Source organism: Nerophis ophidion, linkage group LG01 (genome assembly GCF_033978795.1).
Source record: "Nerophis ophidion isolate RoL-2023_Sa linkage group LG01, RoL_Noph_v1.0, whole genome shotgun sequence".
NCBI lineage: Eukaryota > Metazoa > Chordata > Actinopteri > Syngnathiformes > Syngnathidae > Nerophis > Nerophis ophidion.
The window spans coordinates 65,510,246-65,530,856 of NC_084611.1; the positions used below are offsets into that span (position 1 = coordinate 65,510,246).

At 40.1% G+C, this 20,611-nt stretch overlaps 1 long non-coding RNA gene across 1 annotated transcript; it reads left to right on the forward strand.

The window, feature by feature from the left end:
- The first annotated feature begins 205 nt into the window (after nucleotides 1–205).
- Nucleotides 206–20,507, forward strand: LOC133537597 (uncharacterized). The gene is made up of 3 exons (XR_009802743.1): nucleotides 206–419; nucleotides 20,126–20,224; nucleotides 20,317–20,507. It is a non-coding gene; the product is annotated as an uncharacterized LOC133537597 (long non-coding RNA).
- Nucleotides 20,508–20,611: the final 104 nt, after the last annotated feature.

Genomic DNA, 20,611 nt, shown 5'->3' on the forward strand with positions numbered 1-20,611 from the left:
TCATTAGGCCTTTAACTCCTCGTTCGCTGTCTTCTTCCTCCTTTTCGGACCGACAACTCCGCCTAAACTCCTGCAGAAGCTACTTTCTCAAGTCAGCTGGCAGATGTCGTTCCTCCTCCTTTCCTCTCCCCACACCCCTTGATATTTCTGAAGCCTCCTCGCTCTGCCCGCCCACCCGCCTGCTCTCGCCTTCTGTTCCGGCGTTTCCACCTCACAAGTAGAACGTCTGCACACCAGCCTTTTTTTTTTGTTGCTCCTTTTAACTGTCAACTCCTGCTTTGCTCTCTCTTGTTCTCCGTCCCCGTCCTGCTTTCTGTGCTGTGCCGAGCTCGTCACTTTTGTCAGCGCTCGCTGGAGGTGAAGCGCAGAAGTCTGCTGATGTGTAGCGAGGCCATTGGTGGGTGTGACACTGTGATACTGTGAGTCTATTTTTACTGATCACAAGTTAGCCGGAGTAGAAAATGCTGCTATTAGATTTACACTACAGGCACCAATGTCATGGAACATCTAAAATGGATTTTATTATTTCTGCTCGCTTTTTTTGTCCTTTAATGTCGTTCCTTTCAATGGCTGACAAGCTCTTTCTCTATCGACTTTCAGCATTATCCTTTTTGCTACAATTTTACTCCTTCAGGGAAATGTACAATAGAATTACATAACCGGACGCTCTAATTCTTTCTGCACGATGATTCCACCGGTTTTGTACAAACCATTTTTATCCTTCTCAAAGCAATCCATCTCAATAAAATTACCTACACTCATGGTTTTCTGCGGACTATTTTCCCTTTTGAAGCATCACGGTTTCACAAACATTTGCACTTAACAGAACTCTTAACATCACCAATAACATCCAGGTAGTTATAGTCGGAAGTAAATAAAGTTCAATCTCCAGATTATTTATTCACATCCAGCAGGAAGAGGAAGCTGTTGTAGCGTGCATACACACACTACATCTTCAGGACAACACACATTCGCATGACAAGTGTAGCGGATCTGCATTGTGTATCTATCTTCCCAAACTTCCACCGCTCTGATTCGGGTTGCCTGAATAAGAGGTCAGTGTGCTAGCCACGAGGCTAAAACAAAAAGCTTTTAACCCAGCAGCCAGCACTCTGTTTGCAGTTGCATACACTTTGCCCAGCTACTCTGTCTGGCTGGTCCCCGTATTGATATGACCTTTTCTCTTTAAAGTGTTATATTTTTCATGGACATTAAAGGTGTATATGTAGTAATGTGGCCAGATATGGTACTGCAATCACAGTTAAAATTATTTTGTCCCCTCCCACTCTTCATGACTGAGGTTTCCAGATACGCAGCCAAATCCGAATCCTACTCCAAGGAACGTTAAATGGCAATCGACGAGTCCTACGCTTTAGGTTTCTCTTGTTTATTTAGGAGTCGGGACAAATTGTTGGCAATAACCTGCTAAAATGTCTAGTTTGGCCGCACGGACCACCATCGAAATAATTATATATAATAATTTATAATACAAACCCCGTTTCCATATGAGTTGGGAAATTGTGTTAGATGTAAATATAAACGGAATACAATGATTTGCAAATCCTTTTCAATCCATATCCATTTGAATGCACTACAAAGACAAGATAGATGATGTTCTAACTTAAAAACGTTGTTCTTTTTTTTGCAAATAATCAACTTAGAACTTCATGGCTGTGACACGTACCAAAGTAGTTGGGAACGGGCATGTTCACCACTGTGTTACATCATCTTTTCTTTAACAACACTCAATGTTTGGGAACAGAGGAAACTAATTGTTGAAGCTTTGAACTTTGCGTCGCTAACAGTCTGGATGGTTCGCTTCCCCTTTGGTCCGGATGACACGATGTTGAATATTTCCAAAAACAATTGGAAATGTGGACTTGTCAGACCACATAACACTTTTCCACTTTGCATCAGTCCATCTTAGATGATCTCGGGCCCAGAGAAGCCGGCGGCGTTTCTGGATGTTGTTGATAAATGGGTTTTGCTTTGCATAGTAGAGCTTTAACTTGCACTTACAGATGTAGCGACAAACTGTATTTAGTAACAGTGGTTTTCTGAAGTGCTCTTGAGCCCATGTGGTGATATCCTTTAGAGATTAATGCCGGTTTTTGATACAGTGCCTTCTGAGGGATCGAAGGTCACGGTCATTCAATGTTGGTTTCCGGCCATGCCGCTTACGTGGAGTGATTTCTCCAGATTCTCTGAACCTTTTGATGATATTATGGACCGTAGATGTTGAAATCCCTAAATATTTTGCAATTGCACTTTGAGAAACGTTTTCTTAAACTGTTTGACTATTTGCACACGCAGTTGTGGACAAAGGGGTGTACCTCGCCCCATCCTTTCGTGTGAAAGACTGAGCATTTTTTGGGAAGCTGTATTTATACCCAATCTTGGCACCCACCTGTTGCCAATTAGCCTGCACACCTGTGGGATGTTCCAAATAATTGTTTGATGAGCATTCTCAACTTTATCAGTATTTATGGCCACCTTTCCCATCTTCTTTGTCACGTGTTGCTGGCATCAAATTCTAAAGTTAATGAGAAGTTGCAAAAAAAAATTTTTTTTTATCAGTTTGAACATCAAATATGTTGTCTTTGTAGCATATTCAACTGAATATGGGTTGAAAATGATTTTCAAATCATTGTATTCCGTTTATATTTACATCTAACACAATTTCCCAACTCATATGGAAACGGGGTTTGTATATCACATAGGCCTACTATGATGGCAAGCCAAGGCCAACAGTAAAAATACTGCCACATTTCATTCAGCATAACTCCATGTTGCATCCAACCTGACACACTGCATTCTCTTTCATGTACACACATCACCATCTTTCAGTGCAGATTGCAACTCTATGAGCCAACCCACTCTACGCATAAACCACATTACACTTAGATCATAAATCCTACTACAATGTCAATACACAAAGTAGAAAATCTATACATGTAATACATTATATTGTGCCAAGAAAATATCACCCCATATGTGTATGATGCACATACAGGACCATAAACCTCAATTAGCCATGCTAATGTTGGGACACATTTCATCAGCATATTGAGAAGGAAATAGAAACTGACACTACCCATATCCACATAGGTTTTATTTGTCGAAAATATATTTTGCCCTGTCATTTGGATGACACATCGACATACAGGCTAACGGGCATGTATTTCCCCTGTGAGCCTACAGTATATGTCGATGTGTCATTGACCGGGCTAGCATGCTAAGTATTCGCTGCACGAACATACTAGCTTTGTTAGATAATATCATAGACTGTATTGGACAATATAGTTTACACATGAAATGTCCATTTCCATTTATTACAAGTATTAAGAAAACGTAAATGCCTGACTTACCTATTAAGGAAGAAATTAGCAAGTTTGCAGTCAGATGAAATCTCTTCTCCGCCTTCAATCGTCTCCATCTTTCAAATCCTCGTTTCGTTTTGGCTTCGTCATGAGTAAAATGAGAATCGCAACGATGCCTTTTAGATATACTAAGGCTTGACATGTTTAGTAACTTTACCAGTGGCAGAACCCAGACAAAGGTGGTGGTGCGAAACTGGCAACCTTGATGTGTTACACTCACAGACTTTTTAATAAGTCAAACAGTGGAGGGCGGGGCATCAAAAAAAAAACAATAACAATATTTCGGGGCTGTTCCTCTAATTTTGAAATGAGCATATCCCGGCTGAACTACCATTATCAGTTATTAAGGTATTAAACAAAACATGATTTATTAATGCCTTTGGACATATCAGGGCCATTTAATGATGACTTTAAGTGAAATTGTTAAATATGGCACCTTTTAATGATTTTAAATGAACTAATAACAAAAGTCCGTGCAAAACTTGAAGAGCAAACAGGAGGGACCTTTGTGAATATGCTATCATCCTCATGTCCAAAAACAGCTGTATATGTGCAAGTATAATATTTTAACGTCTGCAGAAACATTTGCAAACAAGCATATTGTTACTTGGAAACATCTGTCGGCATGCTGACACCATTCAGTGGGTACTTAACTGATTGACTCCTCCTCTTAATACCAACACTATCCAGACACAATGATACTGTCACGGCCCAGTAGTCGTGGGATGTGTTGGGTGGCTGCGTGGAGAACACACTTAAAGCTTGTTTATTTATGCCGGCGGGGTTGCTACTGAAACTAACAACATTGTGCATGGACCACTTTCTCACCATCCTCCTAGCGTTGGGGTAGACGTCACAATTAGGGTGAACTTTTTCGCTTCCATTTCGATGTTGGACCCTTGAGTATTGGCTGATGCCGAAGTTGAGCCGATACAAAATCAGCAACAACCATACATTCTTTCAGTGTAGATGTCTGATCAAGTGAAATTAGTCGAACAGAGAACAACGGCAGGTATGAAAACACTAACATATTTATTAATAACTCAATGGAATGGACTTATGTTGTCTTGTATGGACGTTAATTTGTGTCTTTATTACAAAAGCTTTTTTTGGACACTATCTGAATGTTTTACGTTTAAATTTTGTGAACTAAATTTTTTATTTACATCAATTGATGCTGACAGTTTAATTGAAAAATATGTTTTAAAAATTATTACAAGTATTGTTTAAAAAATAGTGTATACAATTTAAGAGTTTAAAAATTGTGTTTTAAACATCACTGTTTAAAAATTCAATGTTTTCAAATTCAGTGTGTTAAAAGTTTAGTGTATAATAATAATTCAGGGTACAAAAAAATCAGTGTATAAAAATTCCGCGTAGAAAAAAATTGCTGCTTCAAAAAGCAACACTGACTTCCGGTAAATTAGGACTGAAGCAATTGATGCTGTCTCAGAACCAGCCTAAGGTCTCAAGTTTTAAGCATTTTGAAATAGAGAATTTTTCAGCACTGAATTTTTAAACACCTACATTTTAAACACCGAATTTTCCTACACTGAATTTTTATATAGTGAATTTTTAAACACTGAAATTTCAAACAGGGAATGTTCAAAGACGGAAATTTTAAATACACACATTTTGCTAACATCATTTTTTTCTATGAAATTGTCAGCATAATTAGATTTTTTTTTTAATTCTGTTGACAAAATTTAAATGCAAAATATTTAGTGTCAAAGGTTTTCGTGCTAAAGACAAATTAATGTCTACACTCTTTAAGTTGAAGTGGGGTGGTAATTGTTATTTTAATGACACTTAGCAATCACAATTATTGAGTAAACTGAGCTCATGATGCAGTAACTTGAATGATGCGGACACGTTTGTTCCTGGATACCTGCTGATATGCTTCTGCCTTGGATAATTTGTATGTGTAAGTAATATAAAACTACAAATATTTGATACTAGTTTAGATTGACACGTACGGTAAATTAAAAACACTTCTTACATACTACATGTCTAGTTTGTGTGCTATTGTGTGCTTAGCTGCTGTGTAGCTGCTGGATCCTAGTAGCATATAACCAAACATGTTTATGGTTTGTAAATGACTTGCTTAAAATACAAGAAAAGACCAACCTTTTGTGCTAAATGGAAGACATTAAGACGTAAACTGGCTGTCCAGCTTTGCAGAAGTAAACACGCTGCAGGACTGCTTGTACCAGAGCTTATATTGGACAATTAACATGCTTTTTTTAATTGATGTCAGACCAATATCGAATCTGGACACCCCTAATTACAATACAAACAATCAATATAAGCGCAATGTGGCATAGGATATCATTACACAGAGAGAGCCATTTACATATTAGGAATTTTTACTCTTATTACTAAAGCAAGAAACATTGTGAGCCCTTAATCAATTGATTATATCGCTGATGTGCATGATTTTTGCTCTTTGTCACTGCAGGCGTATTCGATAATGTAACTCCTTTCGATCACTGGCGGAAGCTGCTTGTAAATGTGGCACTGCACCAAATGTAACAATCTTTTTTTATTAACGTGACAGAAGCGTTACCATATAATCATAATAATACAATACTTCTCACCAGAGATGCTGACTATTTATAAACAAAATCCACTCTCCTTTCCTGAGGGCTACCGACCATTCGTGGAGTGTTTTTTCTCCTATCCCCAAATCAGAGCAATGGTTCTGGGGGTACTTGTAGGTATGACAAGGGGTATGTGAGATTTTTTTTAAAATATTCTAAAAATAGCAACAATTCAAAATCTTTATAATTATATTTATTGAATAATACTTCAACAAAATATAAACTGTGAAAAGAAATGCAACAATGTAAAATTCAGTGTTGACAGCTAGATTTTTTGTGGACATGTTCCATAAATATTGATGTTAAATATTTCTTTTTTTGTGAAGAAATGTTTAGAATTAAAGGCCTAATGAAATGAGATTTTCTTATTTAAACGGGGATAGCAGGTCCATTCTATGTGTCATTGTTGATCATTTTGCGATATTGCCATATTTTTGCTGAACTGATTTAGTAGAGAACATCCACGATAAAGTTCGCAACTTTTAGTGCTGATAAAAAAGCCTTGCCTGTATCGGAAGTCGCACACGATGACGTCAGAAGTGTGAGGGCTCCTCACGTCCTAACATTGTTTATAATGGGAAACTCCAGCGGCAAGAGCGATTCAGACCAAGAAAATGTCCCCATTAATTTGAGCGAAGATGAAATATTGGTGGATGATGATATTGATAGCGAAGGACTAGAAAAAAAAAAGGCGATTGCATTGGGATGAATTCAGATGTTTTTAGACACATTTACTAGGATAATTCTGGGGAATCCCTTATCTTTATATTGTGTTGCTACTGTTTTAGTGAGATTAAATAGTACCTGATAGTCAGAGGGGTGTGTCCACTGGTTTCTTGACGCCAGTCTCTGAGGGAAGTCGATGGCAGCTGCATGGACGGCGCAAGCTCAGCTGATCTCCGGTAAGAGGCGACTTTTTACCACAATTTTCTCACCGAAACCTGCCGGTTGACAAGTGGTCGGGAACCATGTTCGCTTGTCCGCTCTGATCCATAGTAAAGCTTCACCTCCGGGAGTTTTAAACAAGGAAACACCGTGTTTTTGTGGCTAAAGGCTAAAGCATGGGTGTCAAACTATTGGGAGCGTGCCTTAAAGGCACTGCCTTTAGCGTCCTCTACAACATGCCGTCACGTCCTCTTTTCCTCCATATAAACAGCGTGCTGTCCAAGTCACATAATATATGCGGCTTTCACACACACATACTTGGTCAACAGCCTTTCAGGTCACACTGAGGGTGGCCGTATAAACAACTTTAACATTGTTACAAATACGCGCCATAATGTGAACCCACACCAAACAAGAATGACAAAACACATTTCGGGAGAACACCCGCACCGTAACACAACATAAACACAACAGAACAAATACCCAGGACCCTTTTGCAGCACTAACTCTTCCGGAATGCTACAATTTACAACCCCCGCTACCACCAAACCCCGCCCACCTAATTTCTATTTTATTTTCGAATTTATTAGCCTGCGGAAAAAGTTAATGTTGATATTTGACACAGAAGGCTGCAAATAGAAAAGAGGCATTAATTTTTTTAATTACGTTTTATTTAATATACCACTGATGTTTTTACGTTTGTTTTTTGAAAGTTAATTTTACACTATTACGTTATATAAGCTCTGCCTGTTCCATGGGAGGAAGTCCGTGTACCCGGAGGGAACCGACGCAGTCACTGGGAGAACATGCAAACTTCACACAGAAAGATCCTAACCCCAGGATTGAACTCAGGATTACTCAGGACCTTCGTAATGTGAGGCAGATGCACTAACCCCTGTTCCACCGTGCTTTCCAATTTAAGCCTTGCTTGTTCAATATTCATTGCAAAACTTGTTTGGGTCCCTATTAAAAGGTTAATTTGTTAAACATTGGCCCGCGGCTTTGTTCAGTTTTAAATTTTGGCCCACTCTGTATTTGAGTTTGACACCCCTGGGCTAAAGCTTCCCACCTTCATCTTTCTACTGTGACTTCTCCATTATTAATTGAACAAATTGCAAAAGATTCAGCAACTCAGATGTCCAGAAAACTGTTTAATTGCGCGATGAAAAGAGATGACTTTTTGCCGCAAATGGTGCTGCGCTAATATGTGCTCTGCAACCCGGGATGTCGCGCGCATGCGTCATCATTCCGCGACGTTTTCAACAAGAAACTCCGCGGGAAATTTAAAATGGTAATTTAGTAAACTAAACCGGCCGTATTGGCATGTGTTGCAATGTTAATATTTCATCATTGATGTATAAACTATCAGACTGTGTGGTCGGTAGTAGTGGGTTTCAGTAGGCCTTTAAATTTATGAATCCAGATGGATCTCTTTTACAATCCCCAAAGAGGGCACTTTAAGTGGATGATTACTTCTATGTGCAGAAATCTTTATTTATATTTGAATCAATTGTTTATTTTTCAATAAGTTTTTAGTTATTTTTATATATTTTTTTCCAGATAGTTCAAGAGAGACCACTACAAATGAGCAATATGTTTACACTGTTATACAATATAATAATCAGAAACTGATGACATAGTGCTGTATTTTACTTCATCTCTTATTTTCAACCAAAAATGCTTTGCTCTGATTAGGGGGTACTTGAATTAAAGAAATGTTCACACGGGGTACATCACTGAAAAATGTCTGAGAACCACTGAATCAGAGGACAGAAAAATGCTGACGTAGGTGAATTTGAAATTTGATTGGTTATATAGTTTAAGTGAGACATGGGCCTGCACGGCTGATTCTGAAGGTTATGGGCAGATCAAACCCACATCTGTTTGGAAAAAAAATCTAATGTACACATTAGGGCTGTGAATCTTTGGGTGTCCCATGATTCGATTCAATATCGATTCTTGGGGTCACAATTCGATAAAATATAGATTTTTTTCCGATTCGATTCTCGATTCAAAAACCATTTTTTTTCCCGATTTAAAAGGATTCTGTATTCATTCAATACATAGGATTTCAGCAGGATCTACCCCAGTCTGCTGACATGCAAGCAGAGTAGTAGATTTTTGTAAACAACTTTTATAATTGTAAAGGACAATGTTTTATCAACTGATTGCAATAATGTAAATTTGTTTTAACTATTAAACGAACCAAAAATATGACTTATTTTATCTTTGTGAAAATATTGGACACAGTGTGTTGTCAAGCTTATGAGATGCGATGCAAGTGTAAGCCACTGTGACACTTTTTTTAATTTTTATAAATGTCTGATAATGTCAATGAGGGATTTTTAATCACTGCTATGCTGAAATTATAACTAATATTGATACTGTTGCCAGAACATCGATTGTTGTATTGAATTCGTAAGTGTGGTGTCCAATCAGTCACATTTTTTACTTTTTGGGGGGTGATTGTTGCAACCAAAAGTAGCTGAATTCACAGCAAGTTCTTCAGAAAGTTGCAATGTTTTTGAGGAGTTTTATTTTTATTTTTTCGATGACTGATGAAATTAATTTTATGAATTTCAATCAATCAATCAATGTTTACTTATATAGCCCTAAATCACTAGTGTCTCAAAGGGCTGCACAAACCACTACGACATCCTCGGTAGGCCCACATACGGGCAAGGAAAACTCACACCCAGTGGGACGTCGGTGACAATGATGACTATGAGAACCTTGGAGAGGAGGAAAGCAATGGATGTCGAGCGGGTCCAACATGATACTGTGAAAGTTCAATCCATAATGGATCCAACACAGTCGCGAGAGTCCAGTCCAAAGCGGATCCAACACAGCAGCGAGAGTCCCGTTCACAGTGGAGCCAGCAGGAAACCATCCCAAGCGGAGGCGGATCAGCAGCGCAGAGATGTCCCCAGCCGATACACAGGCAAGCAGTACATGGCCATCGGACCGGACCCCCTCCACAAGGGAGAGTGGGACATAGAAGAAAAAGAAAAGAAATGGCAGATCACCTGGTCTAAAATTTTGTTGTGATTATTAAGCTTTAAGCTTTAAGTGTTTAAGTGTTTAAGTGTTCCTTGTAAAATTGACCCTAAAATGCCCAAGATTTCCAAAAATACTGTATTGGTGTTTTGCTTGTTTTATACCACACAAACTTTAAAGTAGACACTAAATGGCAGTAAAAGCATATATTAAGAGCTTATTGTCAAATTACTGTGCTGTTTTATTTCATCCATCCATCCATCATCTTCCGCTTATCCGAGGTCGGGTCGCGGGGGCAGCAGCCTAAGCAGGGAACACCAGACTTCCCGGTCCCCAGGCACTTCGTCCAGCTCCTGCCGAGGGATCCCGAGGCGTTCCCGGGCCAGCCAGGAAACATAGTCTTCCCAACGTGTCCTGGGTCTTTCCTGTGGCCTGCTACCGGTCGGACGTGCTCTAAACACCTCCCTAGGGAGGCTTTCGGGTAGCATGATAACCAGATGCCCGAACCACCTCATCTGCCTCCTCTCGATGTGGAGGAGCAGCGGCTTTACTTTGAGCTCCTCCCGGATGGCAGAACTTCTCACCATATCTCTAAGGGAGAGCCCTGCCACCCGGCGGAGGAAACTAATTTCAGCCGCTTGTATCCGTGATCTTGTCTTCTTGGTCATAACCCAAAGTTCTTGACCATAAGTGAGGATGGGAACGTAGATCGACCGGTAAATTGAGGACTTTGCCTTCCGGCTCAACTCCTTCTTCACCACAACGGATAAATACAGCGTCTGCATTACTAAAGACGCCGCACCGATCCGCCTTGCGATCTCACGATCCACTCTTAATTCGTTATAACTAATAAAATAAATAATTCATTATAAATATGGAAAGAAACACCACCAAAGACTTCCTTCGTGTCTGCTGTCTGTTCTTTCATCCACAAACGCAAACATTATTTGTGTATGATTTACGCTTGAGGAGTATTTGTCAAGCTTAAACATTTATTTATGTTCAAGTACATTAACCCTTACACGTAAAGTACATGTGTGAACTGTTGAGAGCGATCTATCGATCTATGAATGAGAGACAATGAGAGATTGTCATCACACTTCAACATCTCTAACATTTAAATTTTGCACCTTGGCTAGGTCAGCATTGCTAAAGAAAACCTGTTTAATTGTCTTGCCCTGGATAAATAAAGTTTGACTACATATATAAACAGGACAGCACTGTGGAACAGGGGTTAGTGCATGTGCCTCACAATACGAAGGTCCGAAGTAGTCCTGGGTTCAATCCCGGGCTCGGTATCTTTCTGTGTGGCGTTTGCATGTCCTCCCCGTGACTGGGTGGGTTCCCTCCGGGTACTCCAGCTTCCTCCCACCTCCAAAGACATGCACCTGGGGATAGGTTGATTGGCAACACTAAATTGGCCCTGGTGTGTGAATGTGAGTGTGAATGTTGTCTGTCTATCTGTGTTGGCCCTGTGATGAGGTTGCAACTTGTCCAGGGTGTAACCCACCTTACGCCCGATTGTAGCTGAGATAGGCGTCAGCGCCCCCCGCGACCCCGAAGGGAATAAGCGGTAGAAAATGGATGGATGGATGGACTATATAAATACATGTCAACTTGGCAGTAAATGTGTTCACTACATTAGCCAGATGACTTTGCGCTTTAGACCTGAACATAAAGAAGTAGAGATGTCCGATAATAGCTTTTTTTCCCGATATTCAATATTTCGGTATTGTCCAACTCTTAATTACCGATTCTGATATCAACCGATACCGATATATACACTAGTGGAATTAACACATTATTATGCCTAATTTTGTTGTGATGCCCCGCTGGATGCATTAAACCATGTAACAAGGTTTTCCAAAATAAGAGAACAACTTCAACTAAATTTATGGAAAAAAGTGCCAACATGGCATTGCCATACTTATTATTGAAGTCACAAAGTGCATTATTTTTTTTTTAACACGCCTCAAAACATCAGCTTGGAATTTGGGTTCTGCTCTCCTTGAGCGAGCAAGAGGAGGTTGAGGTGAGTGGGGTAGGGGGGCGGGGTTGAGGCGTGGGGGGTTAGGGGGTAACGGGGGTTTATATTGTAGCGTCCCGGAAGAGGTAGTGCTGCAAGGGTTTCTGGGTGTTTGTTCTGTTGTGTGTATGTTGTGTAACGGTGCGGATGTTTGTCCAAAAATGTGTTTGTCATTCTTGTTTGTTGTAAGTTCAGAGTGTGGCGCATATTTGTAACAGTGTTAAAGTTGTTTGTACGGCCACCCTCAGTGTGTCCTGTATGGCTGTTGATCAAGTATGCCTTGCATTCACTTGTGTGTGTGAAAAGCCTTAAATATTATGTGATTGGGCTATGCAAATGCAGTGCCTTCAAGGAACGCCTCCAATATTGCTGTCTGGGTGGAAATCGGGAGAAGTTCGGGAGAATGGTTACCCCGGGAGATTTCCGGGAGTGGCAGTGAAATTCGGGAGTCTCCCGGGAAAATCGGGAGGGTTGGCAAGTATGACTGGGGGGCTGCTCTGTACTTCTCCCGACATTCGTGTACCACTCCGTACAGAGGCGTTTTAAAAAGTCATAAATTTTACTTTTTGAAACCGATACCGATAATTTCCGATATTACATTTTAAAGCATAATATCGGCAGTCCGATATTATCGGACATCTCTAATAAGAGGGTCTAAACTACGTAAAATTGTGTCGTGTGATCAATAGGAGTTTCTTACAAAGGAAACCAACATACATCTTGATTAGACAGTTTGCGTTTAAGCGCCGGTCAGGAAATACATTTGATTGGTAAAAATAATAATAGTTTGCGAAAATGTGCATGAAAGTCGCAGGAATTGAACAAAGTTGTGAGGCTGCATATAATTTGCTGGAAAAGGTTGAAATGAACATGAATCGGTGCTTTATCGACATTCCAGAAGTAACTGACAAAATCTGTGCAACACAGTGGAACGTTTCAATAAAAGCAACAGAAAAAGCACAGCAACACAGTGGAGGACAACCTACATGTCGTGTTCTTTCTTCTCAGCATGGAGCGCTTTCTTACAAGCTTGGAGAAAAGCCATGTTTTGTGTGTTGTTTGTATTCCTTCCCTGTTGTTGCACAAAGTAGATGATTCTCAGGTGACTTCACCCTTTAACTGTGCGGCTCTGACTGTGTGGAGCTAAAAGTGGTCCCTTTGGCCCAATTTTATTTGATGGAAACACAAACTGCACCCAGTAAAGCTGAATAGAATTGCATGGTAGAAAAATGTGTGTGAGGTGACCTGTCACCTTTATTGATGATCAAATGGTATGAGAATGATTGACGTATTTAGGGGCCCACAATGAATGTTGGAAAGATAATTATCGGGCAAATATGAGGAATTATGTCATCACACAAATAAATCCGATATCAGTAGAAAATAGCATCGATAAAAAAATAAAAAAATAAAAGTTTGCAAATGCAAATTTTCCTGAAATTTTGGAAACGACTGTACTTGGATCACCTCCCGAACAGTGATTTGTAAGGAATATACTTAAATTAAGTTTTGTTGAGTTTGTTATTTTGTACAGAACACATCAAAATAAATTCGAGTTTGATTTAAAAAAATATATATTAAAAAAAACAAATTGTTTTGTAAAAAAAGAAAAAAAAAATCTTACAAAGGTACATGGTAAAAATAAGATTCTGATTCGGCTCCCAGCTGATTTTTCAACCCAATGTGGCCAAAGATTGGGCACCCCTGTTTTGAAGTCTTATATCAATACTGTAACAGTACAGTGGGAGAAGTAGACGGGATGGTTTTGATTGATTGATCGAAACTTTTATTAGTAAATTGCACAGTACAGTACATATCCCGTGCAATTGACCACTAAATGGTAACACCCGAATAAGTTTTTCAACTTGTTTAAGTCGGGGTCCACGTTAATCAATTCATGGTACAAATATATACTATCAGCTTAATACAATCATCACACAAGTTCATCATCAGAGTATAAACTCTGAATTATTTACATTATTTACAACGGAGGCAGGGAAGTGGTTAGCTTGCAGTGTGTTTATTGAACTATCCATCCATTTTCTACCACTTATTCTCTTTTGGGTTCGCGGGGGGCGCTGGCGCCTATCTCAGCTACAATCAGGCGGAAGACGGTGTACACCCTGGACAAGTCGCCACCTCATCGCAGGGCCAACATAGATGGACAGACAACATTCACACTCACATTTACACACTAGGGCCAATTTAGTGTTGCCAATCAACCTATACCCAGGTGCATGTCTTTGGAAGTGGGAGGAAGCCGGAGTACCCGGAGGGAACCCACGCATTCACGGGGAGAACATGCAAACTCTACACAGAAAGACCCCGAGCCTGGGATTGAACCCAAGACTGCAGGACTTTCGTATTGTGAGGCAGTCGCACTAACCCCTCTGCCATCGTGAAGCCTGTTTATTGAAATATATATGTATTTAAATCAAGTGTGTGATTAAACCAAATGTATACAGTGTGACTATATGTAGCGATTATATGAGTGTTACCAGGTGGTGTTGAAGGTGCGTGTTGAGATCGGTGCGGAAGTCCAGAAGCGACGAGGCAGGCTCGGAGGTCCAGGGACAGGCAGGAGGTCAGTGGCTGGAACGAGGGGTCGTTGTTCGAGGACAGACGTGAGGTCCAGATCCAGGAAGGCAGCAGAGAGTCTACAGGGGATCCATGGAGACGAGACACACAGTTCAAAACCAGAGGATAATGACGGGTTGCTGGATGACGACACAGGACAAGACACGATGAGCACAACGGAGGGGAAACACAAAGAGCGAGGAAGCTCTGTACAAGTACAAGTAGCTATGTTCTGGCACTGGAACGCAGGACACGCTGGCTTATGAAGACAGGAGTCTCATCAGCGTCAAGTGTGTTGATAGCAGAGTAAGGCACGGCTGCAGCAGGAGAGGAGCGCCCGTGGTCGTGTCCGAGGTGCGCTCAGCGGAGCGCATAGCAGAGTGAGAGGCAGCAGGTGTTTGAATGGTAACAAACACTGAATATTACACTAGTCTTCTTTTTACGGATCTCGGCTCTTTCTCAGCAGTAAAAAGAGCAATAAATGAGATGTATACAAAAGACAATTGACAAATTGTGACAGTTATTGTGAAAATTGTAATTTTTTTATCAGGTTATCAGGATGACTCGCCTGCTGTTTCTTCAAGTTCGTTGTGTTTTTAGCTCTGATCATTGCTCGACAGAGTGTATTATTCTCCAGATCAGGGGTGCCCATTGCGTCGATTGTAAACTCCCGGTCGATCGTGGAGGGTGTGTCCGTAGACCGCCAGCTAAAATAGACTTAAAAATTAGAGATCATCGATCTTCACCAAGTCTTCACTTGATTGACATTTACGGCACCCGAGGGTCTTGTGAGATGATGCTGGCTGATTCCAGCTCATTATTAAGAAAAAAAATGACCGATAGGAATACGAGAAATACTTATTATTTCAACAGACTGCACCGTACATGCCGGCAAAACTCTAGAGACCGACTGCACAGTTCCTGTCTTCACAATAAAAGCCCTGCTTCATCCTGCCTGCGCTAACAAAATAAGAGTTTCAGAAAGCCAGCAAGCTATGGATTTTGCCGCCAATGTATTTCTTGTAAAGTGTATAAACACAAGTATGGAAGCTGGACAAATAAGATACCAAAGAACAACCACTTTCATGTGGTATTGGACAGAGAGAATGACTTTTTTTCTCCTTCATTTGAAAATGTGGAGGTTATCAGCACTACTGTCTGATTACAATCAATGCAAGTCATCAGAATCATCGTAATACGCAAAGTTGGGTAGAGTAGCCAGAAATTGTACTCAAGTAAGAGTACTGTTACTTTAGAGATGTATTACTCAAGTAAAAGTAAGGAGTAGTCATCCAAATAATTACTTGAGTAAAAGTAAAAAGTATGTTGTGAAAAAACTACTCAAGTACTGAGTAACTGATGAGTAACCTGTTTGTATAATGATTACGGCAACAAATAATGCACAAAACATAAAAAATAGCAACGAGCAAATTCAGAGCCAGGAATATCTCTTAAGCAACTAAAACAATAATATATATTAAATAATAGTACATTAGAATAAAAAAATTAAGGCACATTGAGCCACAATAACTTAACAGCACCATAGGCTCAGTAGGCATTGATTGAAACTTGTATTAGTAGATTGCACAGTACATATTCCATACAATTGACCACTAAATGGTAACACCCCAATAAGTTTTTCAGCGTTAATCAATTACTTAATAAATGACCAAGTTGAGGTGATCTACCATACATACATATACATACACACACATATCATATATATATATATATGTATATATATATATATATATATACACAGTATATAATATAATTTATATGTGTCTATTTTGCCATTTTTGTTGACATGTTAAAGGTGTTTTAATGAATATACATGCATGTTTAACATATAGATTCCTATCTTTCATGAGGACAAGAATATAAGTTGGTGTATTACCTGATTCTGATGACTTGCATTGATTGGAATCAGACAGTAGTGCTGATAACGTCCACGTTTTCAAATGGAGGAGAAAAAAAAGTCCTCCTTTCTGTCTAATACCACATGAAAGTCGTTGGTTTTGGGCATCTTATTTGTCCAGCTTCCATATTCGTTTTTATACACTTTACAAGAAATACATTGACGGCAAACTCCGTCGCTTGCTAGCTTGTTTGCTCTGGCTTTCGGAGACTCTTATTTTGTTAACGCAGGCGCTATGGAGCGGCACTTTTATTGTGAAGACAGGAACTGTGCGATCAGTCTTTAGACTTTTGACGGGAAGTACGGTTGAAATAAAAAGTGTCTTTTTTCCTTTACACTATTGATTGATTGAAACTTGTATTAGTAGATTGTACAGTGCAGTACATATTCTGTACAATTGACCACTAAATGGTAACACCCCAATAAGTTTTTCAGCTTGTTTGAGTCGGGTTTTACGTGTGACGGTCATGTGACCGCCTTGCTCTGTTTGATTGGTCCAACGTCACCCGTAACTGCATGTGATTGGGGAAACGCAGGCAAGCGTATATCCTACTTTGAAATACCAAAACAAACATTAATAAATTGATTAAAAAAAAGTAGCGAGTAGCGAGCTGAATGTAGATAAATGGAGCGGAGTAAAAGTAGCGTTTCTTTTCTATAAATATACTCAAGTAAAAGTATATTGCATAAAAACTACTCTAAGAAGTACAATGTATCCCAAAAGTTACTCAAGTAGATGTAACGGAGTAAATGTAGCGCGTTACTACCCACCTCTGGTAATACGCCAATTTATATTCTTGTCTTCATGAAAGAAAGGAATCTGTATGTCTTAAACATGCTTGTGTTATCATTAAACACCTTTAACTTGTTAACAAACAATGTCTCTTTCATAGATAAACATTGATTGATTGATTGATGAATATAAATTATCGAAATGAATGAGGTAAATCCCTTTGACTTGCTCAATTGAAAAGTAGCTCGCCTGCTGAAAAAGTGTGTGCACCTCTGGTGTAGATATCAGGTGTGTCAAAATAAAAAATCAATTTTCAGATTAATCAAAATTCTTATTTGGAACGATTCTTAACTCTGACCTGTCCGCCCACTCCGGCAAATCATATTGTAGATGCCCATATTTGCTAAGTTGGATATTTGTCTTTTTGCCTTATTTGTATTTGACTTTATTAAATGTTTGGGAAGCATTTTATTGAACAGAGCCAGTTTTCTTTTGAGTAATATATAAATTCTTCAGAGCTGTATATCTATTTTATGGAGGATTGTAGTTAAAGTACACACACACACTAGGCGTGGTGAAATTACCCTCTGAATTAAACCCATCTCCTTGTTTTACCTTCTGGAAGGTAAGGGCAGCAGTGAGCAGCAGCGGTGGCCGCGCTCGGCAGTCATTTTGGTGATTCAACCCCCAATTCCAACCCTTGATGCTGAGTGCCAAGCAGGGAGGTGATTGGTCGCATCCTTATAGTCTTTGGTATGACTCAAGACCTACCGATCTTTAGGCGGATTCTCTAAACAGAAGGCCACTGAGCAGGCTTTAATTATAAAACTAGCATTCAATTTTTTGGGGAAAAATATAGATTTTGAACCAAGAATGGTTTCGAATTGACAACCGATTCTAAATCGAATCGAGTGGGGCCAAAGGATTCGCAGCCCTCTTAGATATGTCAACTCGTCGCTTTCTCCCAGGTCTGTGACATACAGAAGTGCTTTGTAGTCGAAACTACATAAGCGCAAACTCACAAAGACAGACGTTCTGCTTGGATCTCACATACAGCCGGTACATCTGTGATCAGATATTTTTCTAAATCTTTTTCTACCACCTACAAAACCAAGAAACATGATTGCATTTCATTTTCCTAAATTTTTTTCGGCTTGTTTTTTTTTATCAATATCAGGTCTGAAGGCCCCGAATTCTATTAGTTTGAAAGCAAACAGTCAAGCAGGAAATGCAGCCGTTTCTGTAAGTCATGTGGTACATCACTCATTCTGTACACACACACAGACACAGTTTTAGGGCACATTAAAAAAAGATTAGGCTTAGCAATCAAGTTACGGTTGTCATAGTGATGCCAAGCCAAAATTGTCATTAGTGGATTCTGCAGTTGGATTTAATGGGGATAAGCTACACTGTATGTTATCTGCATGGTTTATCATTTTATTTTGAGATAACATGATTCTACAGTACATGCAGATAATCTTTGTCTGCATGTATTTATACACACTAGACTTGTATTTATACTCAATGGTTTATGGTGAAAAGGATTTTAGAACCATCACACATTGTGTCCATCCCAGTATATTCCTTCAACCTAAACGGCGTCAAGTAACTATGACAAAGATGTATGCACTGCTATAACCCCACCCCTAAGACTCTTCGGATAACTCCTTCGATTGCAGCAGTTCTTAACAATATCTGCTGAAATATAAATATGTATTTGTATATGTCAGTCTCTTCCCACTCAGGGCCCTGATTTTTGGACCTTGGAGTCATCTTGGAGTTCTCAGAGGGAAAGTTATCAGCGCAGAGTGAAATAATGTGTGTGAATATCAACTAGTGTGTTCAGCTGTGTATTTCAAAAAATACACACAACTTGAAATTCACCACACACACAAAGCACATGACACACTTATTTTGCTTTCTGAACTCTTCTTAAGATTGACATAACGCTGTGCGACTCAAAGCTAAGTCTTGCTGATTCCTGTAATCTATGAGTCGTAACAAGCAACCACCACACACTGTTTCCTATATGTTCATTTATTTGCATATTGCATTTGGAAAAACACCACAAATACATCTGGAATGCCACAGATACATTTTGAAATAAAACAAAAACATTAGGAATGCGAAACAAATGATTTTAAATGACACAAATAAATTTTGTGTCATGACTTGGACTTTGGTGAGGTTTGTTTTACCGTGGTGCAGAGCGACTGGACCGGACACGACGTGAAGGTAATGACATATTTCAATTTTAACACTCAAAAGTACTACAAAAACAAAGGGCGCACACAAGGCGGGGAACAAACTTAACGTAGGAACAAAACTAACACCTAACTAAACAGACTAAGGACATGAAACAAAACTACACTTACTGTGATGCGAAAAGCATGAAACTATGGGAGGAAGTGAGCAGTCAGGACTGTGGAGAGGGTGATATCGCCAGGTTGACTGCCTGGCAACTATAGGCTTAAATTGTGGTGCAGTGGTTTACAGGTGCGTGAGTCCAAACAAATCAGGTGCGTGAGTTTGGAACACATAAAAGGTGAAACTAATGAGTTGTCATGGTGACAAAACTAACAAGAGTGCACAATACATTCAAAACCAAACAGAACGTGACTACAAAACAAGACATTTTGAAGGCCACAAAAAAATTGAAATCGCACAAATATATTTGGTCCACCCCAGGTCACGACTTGAAACAGCTTGCCCATCATACAGACTGGTACCTCTACAGAAATCATCTGTGAACACCTGATATCCTCTCCATGCAGGCGACTGGAAACAGAGCAGAATAGCGACAGATCAACTGGTCTTAAAGTTGAGTGTGACACTATATTTGCATATGATGTCACCAAGCGGCAGTGACAGATGCTGTAAAGCAGTGGCCCCCAACCACCGGTACGGGTACCGGTCTGTGACATCTTCGCTACCGGGCTGCAGAGAAACATTAATTTGTAAAAGACTGCATTTTCTCCAACTTAACTTTGTCCTGTCCCACTAAACCAGGGTGTGGAGAGACGCAGCCGGCGGGCCGATAGCGGGCTGAGAGGAGCGGTCCTGACAAAGATGGAGGCCAGGAGGCAGGGCATTCAGCAGAGAGGAGAGGTGTGACTCACTCGGAGCGGCACGGCAGCAGCAATCCGAGTCAGGTGCGTACACCACACACCTGTGCTAAATCCCTACATCTTGTGCGGCAGCTCAAAAAGGGCGAGGGATGAACGATCGTGGCAGACGCAGGAGAAGGAACCCCCTGACGACATCGACCACGACCACGACGGACGAGACCCGGAAGACGATGAGCCCCCGCAATAGACGCAAACCCCGTACACCAACAGGTGCACTGCGACCGCAAGCAGGAAGCGCCCGCGCACTGAAAAGTGGTGCCACAGACAGGCAAGAAAACTTGATGTGTATTGAAATAATAAACTCAAGTCAAACCTGCTACGATGCGTCATGTATCAGATGTCACCGCAACCCACATACGGATGGCAG